The 8,991-nt window shown below is 39.2% G+C and overlaps 1 pseudogene; it reads right to left on the bottom strand.

Moving 5' to 3' along the window:
• Positions 1-6,375: 6,375 nt before the first annotated feature.
• Positions 6,376-7,081, bottom strand: LOC101089623 (annotated as a pseudogene).
• Between the last annotated feature and the right edge of the window lie 1,910 nt (positions 7,082-8,991).

Genomic DNA, 8,991 nt, shown 5'->3' on the forward strand with positions numbered 1-8,991 from the left:
AGAACCAAGCTAACTTCCCTTTTCAGGAGGGGATACACCTTCTTTCTTCTTCACTTGTGTGTCCCCTCACCCCCACCAATCTATTCCTCCATAGGAGCAAATTTTCAAAAAGTTTGAAAGGTGAGTGGCAGCAGCTCCCCACAGCAGATTGGGTGGCCCCTCTGGAGCCGATCAGGCTTATCTTACCCACCCTCCCTCCCTGCTTGTCTCTTTTCTCCTTCAAGTTGTTGGAAATGTTTTCAGAGCCATCACTTACAATAGAATTAGTAGAATTTGTCCAAGCCTGTCTGAAATGGGGTACAAAAACCACAAGAATGAAGTTGTGTGCTTTTTTTATTTAAGACTTGGCAATTCTTCTCAAATATGTATCCTGATATGGGAGAGGGGTCGGAATAAGCTACACTCCTTGTCAGACTCTGTTATGTTAGCGTGAATCTCCTCCTGGGGCCATTTTGCCTCAAAGAGTGTGTTTTGAATCTTCTCTGTCTTGGAAAAACCCGCAGGAGCTGTGAGTAAGAATGGTGGCATGCAGGGGCCTGGGTGTGGGCTGGGAAGGCTCCAGAGTTTCTGGGAAAGCAACATAATTGTGGTAGGAAGAATTTCTAGGCAATACTGATTTCAGGGAATAAAGGTGAAAGTGAAGGGAAAATAAAGCTCAGAAATGAAAACGAAGGATCAAGTGCCTTTCCTTTTCAATGGCCTGATTAAGCCCATTATCCCCAAATCGATAGAAAGAAGACCCAGTGTTGGGATTTTGAGGTTGTGCTGTCCAGGTTGGCTTCACATCTAGAACATAAAAAGAGTTCTCAGGTCCCCAGCTGGAAGAAAGGGCAGCTAAGAAGGTCAGAGATGTCATGGTTCGTTCCAGATCTCACAAAGGGAAGGGAAGAACTGGCCTTGACCATGTGGCCTGTTCTATTGAAAGCCTATGGTGGCCTAAACATCTGCAAGGAGCCCTCAAATGGTACATGACTGATCTTGTGATATCTCCTCCACTTTCTTATTTTAGAATGGATTAATGCCTCATAATATTGCTTGACAGTGCTTTATTAAAACCAGAACTAACTTCCCTTGAATTTGAGATATGCATAAGGTTTTTAAAGAGACCACTCTAGGAATGGGTTGGAGTCAACTGGAGAGGTATAAAAGCTTGTTTTCACATACAGCCTCATTCCTCTCAGTGTTTGAAATAAGATCCTAACACCACAGTCAGGCAATTTTACAGGTCACCTCAGTGAGCATTGCAGAGACAGGAGAAGCCAAGGAGAAAGTTCCTCTGAGAATCCGTCAGAAGGCTAGGCCTGTGTTTCTCAACACACTCAGATCACCCGGGAGTTTTTTCAATTCCCAGAGAAAGAGGATACGCTCAAAAGGTTCCAAAAAAGAAAACCAGGGTATTATTGGAGTAGCTGGACTACAGCTGCTGCCTCAACTGTGAGGTAAGAGAAAATATTAAATATTAAATTATATTCATGTAACATATGAAATGTATTAACTTAATTTATATATTAAGTTATGTTATTAATGTGTTAATTTAATAATTGAATTAAATATTATTTTATATTAACATAAATTATTAATATAATTACAAATAGTAATTTAATGATTATTAATATTAGAGTTATTAGATGCACATTCGACCTAATATATAAAAAAGGTATTAGATCGGATACCACCCAGCCTTCAAAGAACATATAATTCCTACATTACACAAGAGTTTTTGAGACTAAAAAACAGGAGTAGTCCCCCAGTTTCTTTTATGAAGCTAGCGAAACATTGCTATTAAAATTCCACAAGGCGGGTTGCCTGGGTGACTCAGTCGGTTAAGCACCTGACTTTGGCTTAGGTCATGATCTCATGATTCATGGGTTCAATCCCCGCATCAGGCTCTCTGCTGACAGCTCAGAGCCTGGAGCCTGCTTCGGATTCTGTGTCCCCCTCTCTCTCTGCTCCTCCCCTGCTAGCACTCTGTCTCTCTCTCTCCCTCACTCAAAAACGAATAAACCTTTAAAAAAAAGATTTATGTAAAAGAAAATTCCACAAAGTACACACAAATAAATAAAAATAAAATTCCACAAGGACAATATACTAGGAGAAAAATTATATGTTAAACATAGTTATAAACATAGATGCACAAACTTTTAGTAAAATTTAATATTTATTAACCTTTTACAAAAGGAAGTGAGGAAGAGAAAGAGAAAAGAGAGGAAGGGAGGAAGAAAAAAGGAAGATAGAAAGATGTAGTAAATTTGGAACAAAAAGAAATTTTCTTAACCCGATGTAGGTACCACCAACAACCTAAAGCAAATGTCATTCTAAACATGAAACATTAGAAGCATTATTTTTTAGTTGAGATATAATTGACACATAGCATTATATTAGTTGTACGTTCAAAGTCAGGGAGAAGGCAAAAATGCTCACTTTTCCTGCTTAGATTCAGGATAGAAGTCCAGAAACAGAAACAAAGACAGAAGAACTCAAAGAATGAGCAAAACGGTATGGTCAGTATTAACCAATAATGTGATTTTCTACATATAAAATTGAAAATTGAGCGCTCAACACTTGATCTCAGCTCAGACCTTGATTTAAGGGTTGTGAGTTCAAGCCCTGTGTTGGACTCCATGCTGGGCATGGAGTCTACTTAAAAAAAAAAAAAAAGTGTTTTAGGACATGAAAATGTACAGAATGTTAACAGATGAAAACACTCAGTGTTGTGAGAATGACAATTTTTCTCAAAGTAGTCTATGAATTTATTGCCACTCTAATTCAAAGTTGAACAGGGCTTTTGACTGAATTTGACAAACTGATCCTAATATTCATATGGAAGAATAAAGGATCAAGAGCAATCAAGATAATTTCGAAAAATAAGAATAAAGAGGGGAGCATCTTGCCCTCCCAAGTATCAAGATTGATTATGAAGTTTTGGTCTTTAACCAATGTGATATAGGGGTACCTGGGTGGCTCAGTTGGTTGGGTGACAGACTTTGGTTCAGGTCATGATCTTGCAGTTTGTGAGTTGGAGCCCCGCGTCGGGCTCTGTACTGATGGCTCAGAGCCTGGAGCCTGTTTCGGATTCTGTGTCTCCTCCTCTCTCTGCCCCTCTCCTGCTCACTCTCTGTGTCTCTCTGTCTGTCGATAACAAATAAACATTAAAAAAATGTTTTTTTTAATAAAATAAACAATGTGATATTAGTTTGAGGATAACTAGATGAACTAATGGAGCAGGATAGAATACCCCAGCCAGACATACACATACACACATACAGAGAACTTGGTATACGTACTTCCGGTGCTTGGGAGGGAGGGCTGGGGGGGGGGGGGCGGTGCATGACAGTGACAGAATAAATAGTGGAGAAAGAAAGATCTATCTAGTAAGTGAGGTAGAGAAAACTGACTATATCCTTATAGTTTAAAAACAAGTCCCTACAGACCTTATATATAAAAATGAATTCTGTGTTGATTAAAGGTCTGCGAAATGCAAAACTTTAAAGTTATGAGAAGACAATGTGGAGAGTATCAATATAGAGGAAATATCTTTATGACCTTATGGCATAGAAGAATTTCTTAAAGAAACACAAAATTTACCTCATGCAAGCAATTAAAATTTTCTGTATGACAAAGGCCATCTACACGAAATGTAAAGACACACTATTAGAAGACAATGTAGAACATACATTCAAGAAAATATTAGCATACAAAATGTACATTTTAAAAATCTATAAATTAATGGGAAAGGGGCCATCAAAAAGAAAAGCGGGTAAATGATCTGAACAGGCAACTCACAGCAAAAGGAAACCAAATGGCAAATAGCCACACAGAATGATTTCCCCCTTCCCTGGTAATTAAGAAAATAAAAATGAAACAAAAGTGAGACAGCAACCCATGTGAAGTTTTTTGGCAACACTTAAGAAGTCTGACAGAGCATGTGTTAGAGCATGAGTTATAGTGATGTTTCTGTGCGTTCATTGTTAGTGAATCAACAATATATATTAAATAAGATGTTTTTAAACAGACACACACATGAAACAAAATTATGTGTTGATAGGTTGATAAAAATGTTGTGACCAGAGACTCTCAGGAAACTAACCCTGTATTTTCATATGCTCTTGGGATGTCTCTTACACTGAAATCAAATTATGGGTGGAGGCCCATCCTATTCTTACAGCATGGATATAACACTTTCAATTTGGAAAGACTACTCCAGGAACTAATATGATCAAGGGCCTTAGGGAAATAAATATGCTGAGAGATTAAGAAGGCTAGGCATAAATTTTTTAAAAAACCAAAGCAAAATAACTTCTTTGATGAGGGATATACAAAAAAAGGCTCATTCTGTTTTTTGATTCTCTTCCAGATGCACTGCACTTTAACCTGAACAGTGTCTTATCTTTCTGTTATGGTAAAAGGTAAATAACAGTCTTTCTAAACTTGTCAAAACTATTTTTTACCTGTCCAGGGCTCTTTTCTTTTTCATTGCAGAGTCCCATAGCTGTGAACAAAAAGACAAACACTGTTTCCTCAAGCTCTCTCTTTCTTCCATTGTACCTCTTTGGCCCTGTATACTTCACAGCTATGGTTGGGCATCCAACTTCGGCTCAGGTCATGATCCCGTGGTTCATGGGTTCGAGCCCCGTGTCAGGCTCTGTGCTGACAGCTCAGAGCCTGGAGTCTGCTTTGTGGATTCTGTCTCCTTCTCTCTCTGCCCCTGACAGCTCATACTCTGTCTCTCTCTCAAAAATAAATAAAAAACATTTAAAAAAAATTTTTTAATTAAAAAAAAAAAAAAAAAAGGAATACAGGCCCCTCCTCCATAATGGAAAAGCCTTAAATCGCCATTTTGGCCATATGACCCTGTCCCTTGTTATCACAGAAGGGGAGATCAACCAAAGGCCTCTCACTCTGCATTTGAGCTAGAAAATACTTCTCTATTTTCTCTCAAAGTAGAACATGCAGCCGTAATAAAGAGCCTTTAATTAGAAAAAGCTATCAGCTAAATATATTATAACAATTTATAATATTGTTGTAGCTATAATATAGCTACTATATTCTGAATTTACCATATTTAAAATCATCTCCTCTACTTTCATGAGGTGGCATTATCCATGGCCCCTTCCTGAGCTATAAGATCAAAATGAATGCCAAGGAACATGATTTCATGAAAGAAAGAGAGAAATAGTTAACTATTTAGTATTTACAAAATATTATCCCCTTTGTACTTTCCAATGTACAAATCTAAGATTTGAACCTAGATAAACCTGACTGCAAAGCTTGTCCTCTTTATGCCTTATGAACTCTAACAGTCATGAACCACTAGTCACAGCCATTCCCCCGTATTCTTCTTTGCTCACAGAATCTTGATTTTTCTCGGCTATCAGGTGGCCATGCGCTTCAGCGGAATTTGTTCCCTTTCTAGCCCAGAGGCAAATCTTGATGTTAAATCAAATAGGGTAGCTCCATTCCCATTCTAGCAACAATTGAGCAATGGGCATGTGTCCAATAAGGCATTTGGCAAATTTGATAGGAAGCCTCGTGCAATATTTTCCTTTCCCTTAAAAAATAATGATGTAGGGGCACTGGATGGCTCAGTCAGTTAAGTGTCTGACTCTTGATCTCAGCTCAGGTCTTCATCTCAGGGTCGTGTGTTCAAGCTTTGCATTGGGCTCCATGCTGGGCAGGAAGACTACTTTTAAAAAAAGATATCAATTGGCCGTTGATTTTATTTATATTTTTATATGTGGCTTGTTTGTTTTTACCTCTGTGATGTGATGTCCAGAACTTTGGTAGCCCACTTGGGACACTGGAGGAAGTTACTCTAAAGGACACAACAATGTCCTGAGACTAGCACAGTGGAAAAGAGAAAGAACCTAGAACCCTAACAAAATTGTTGACTTGACTTAACTAAACCTCTCCCATTGAGATAATACAAACTTTTGGCTTATGTATTTTGGATTGGATTTTCTTTACTTGAGGTCCAAAATGACCTAACTGACATTTGGTCTGTAAAATACGATTTACTCATAGATGGTTTGGAAACCTAGAAATAAATTTTCTTATAGGTCAAGAAATAGGGTTTCTGGCTTCACTATGGGATGTAGGAAACAGGAAAGGACATCACGCCATACTTACGATAAAAAAAAAAAAAGACTAGATAATTTACAAAAATCCAACTTTTATTGAATCTATCACAGAGCTGTGGTCCGAGGGCAAATAGTTAATTTAAGAAATACAAACAAAGATGCCTCCAGGAAAAGCACATACTTAGCTGCAGCAAACACCAGAGGCTATACAAGCTGGTAAGAAAAATTTGGCTAAAGTTGGGGGGTTTTTTTAGCTTCCAAAATCTTTTCAATAACAAGGCAGGATGTGAGGTTCATTTTAGTGGCCAAGGCTCGCCCTGAAGCCTCTGGGCCACTCCAACTTCTGGCCCTTGAATTACATGCAGGATTTGGTGTGGCTGTGCAGGGTTCCTGGGACCTTGCTGAAATACCTGTATACCTCTCAGCTCTTGCATGGACTAGAGAGCAAGATGGTGCCACAGTCCTTGGGGAAGTCTGGGGCCAACAGGTCAAAGGCAAGGATCTCGCCCCCAGCTTTGAGGATGCAGCTCTGGGCATGGCTGCTCGCTTGCAGCACGTCCACCTTCAGTTTGGGCACCTCCTGACACACACATCATCAGTTTTAGTCCCTACAGCCACAGCTGTTTTGTCTTCCTTGCCAGGCAGCTTCATCTTACGGATCATCCAGGAGAGGGACAGAGGTGGCCGGTTGGTGCAATTCTTGAACAACTTCTTCAACACAACTTGGCTAATGGTAGAGTCGGTTCATCTGGCCAGAAACCCAGACAACCTGACCAACGGTCTCAGGTAGATGCCCTGGTCCTTGGGCTCTTTGCACCAAACCTTTCAGTCTTTGTTGTGGCAAATGTCAACTTCCATACTGACACCTCCTGCTCTTGCCAGTTTGGGAAAATTAAAAATTTTGCTGAAATTGTTAACGAACATTTAAAGGTCAAGTGTGAGAGTATATGGTATAAAGTTTAGAGTGAAAGCACAGAACTGCCGAGAGCCACAGAGATAGAGAAATTCACACCCCCCCCCCCTACAGGGCCCCCTCACAGACCTCACTGAGTGTGCATGAAAAACTGGACATAGAATGAAAATCTGAAGAAGCATCTCTTATGGTACATCCTCGGACAAAGAAAGAGCATCCACTGAGATGAAGGCATGGAGATCTTCCCATATCCTCTCATATGTCTCCTACAGAATAAAAGCCTTATCCCATTGGAGGAAGGGCATTAAACCCTGTTAACCCTCAAGGTACAGATGAAGACACATTGCAGGTGAGAAAAGGAGCAGACAAAACCCTCTGGGGACAGGGAGGAATACATCTAGGCTCAGATCATTAGAGATTGCCAACTTCTGGGTGAGAAGAATCACTGCGAAGGCCCCACCTCTAAGACACAGAATGGAGCGCCTATCTAAGACTGGGACTGAAAGAGAACAATAAAACACACCTCCAGTCCATTCCCAACACCAGGCTAGCAAACTCAAGAAACGGGTAACCAGTCCTCAAAAGTATGGAGAGAGCCCTTTGTGAGGCACGGGCATAATGGGAAGACTTAAATCTGAGAGTGAAGAAGATATTCAGAAAAACCTTCTGGTGAACCACTCCTTACCCTAAACACAAGGTAATGCTAGAAGTTGAAGCTTGTGGTAGTGACTGTAAACATAGCAGGAAAATAACCCAAACCCACCCCTACTGTCTTGAACGATTTCCCACACATTAAAGGCCTAGCAAAATAAAAGCCATGCCCATTATCAACCTCAGTCTGTACTGTTCTACATAAGATGTACAGCTTTCAATCAACAATTGCAAGACATACAAAGCAGCAAATAAAAATAACACACTCCTAAGAGACAAAGCAATCAACAGAATCACGCTTAAACATGACAGAGATGTTGGAACTATCAACCGGTGATCTTAAGCATCCTAAAAAAAGATCCTTCAAGAAGAAATAAATAGCTTGACTAGTCCTGTATCTTTTAAAGATATTGAATTTCTAATTTAAAGCCTTTCAGAAAAGAAAATTCCAGGCCCAGATGACTTCATTGTAAGTTCTACCAAATGTTTGAGAAAGAAATAATCACCACTTTGTACAAACTCTTCCAGAGTTTGTATATAGAAAAGGTGGGAACAATTCTCAATTTATTTAATTATGCCAGCATTATTCTGATGCCAAAATCAAAACAAAGATGCTATAATAAAAGTAAAAACCAATATCCATCTTGAACAAAGATGAAAAAAATCCTCAGCAAAAACTGAGCAAACAAGGAATAAAAGGGAACATCTAAAACTGACACAAGGCATCTACCAAAACCAACACCTTGTGTCATACTTAAGAGTGAGAAACTGGATGTCCCACCTTCCTCGAGATTGGGAACAAATTCAAAGGTGTCCCTCCTACAATTCCTTTTCAACATCATACTAGAATTTTTAGCCAATGCAACAAGGCAAGAAAAAAAAATTAGACATATATATTGGAAAGGAATAAATAAGCTAGTCGAGAATCATATAAATGGCCTCAAATTTTACCATAGTTGCAAATAAACAAGTTAACCTGCCCTGTTTTCATGGATGCTGGCAGAGGGCACAAGATTCTTGCATCATAGAAAAGTATTTCATTACTTATAGTGATAGCAATCACCAGACTATCAGTATTTTCTTGTGCTGATACTCTAACCCCAATTCCCACAGGGCAGTGTGAAAAGAGCCAGATGATATCCGGAAATGGTTAGGGAATCCAAATATTGTATATTGGCTGTCACTGATTATAAGGGACTGGGGTTGAGGGTAGAATCTGACTACCAAGAGGCACAGAAAATATTTTGGTGTGATGGAACTATTGTATATTTTTAATATGGTGGTAGTTATGTGACTATGCATTTGACATAACTCATAGAAATTTCTACTAAAGAGGGTGAATTTTACTAT

The sequence above is a fragment of the Felis catus genome, chromosome B4 (genome assembly GCF_018350175.1).
Source record: "Felis catus isolate Fca126 chromosome B4, F.catus_Fca126_mat1.0, whole genome shotgun sequence".
Classification (NCBI taxonomy): Eukaryota; Metazoa; Chordata; class Mammalia; order Carnivora; family Felidae; genus Felis; species Felis catus.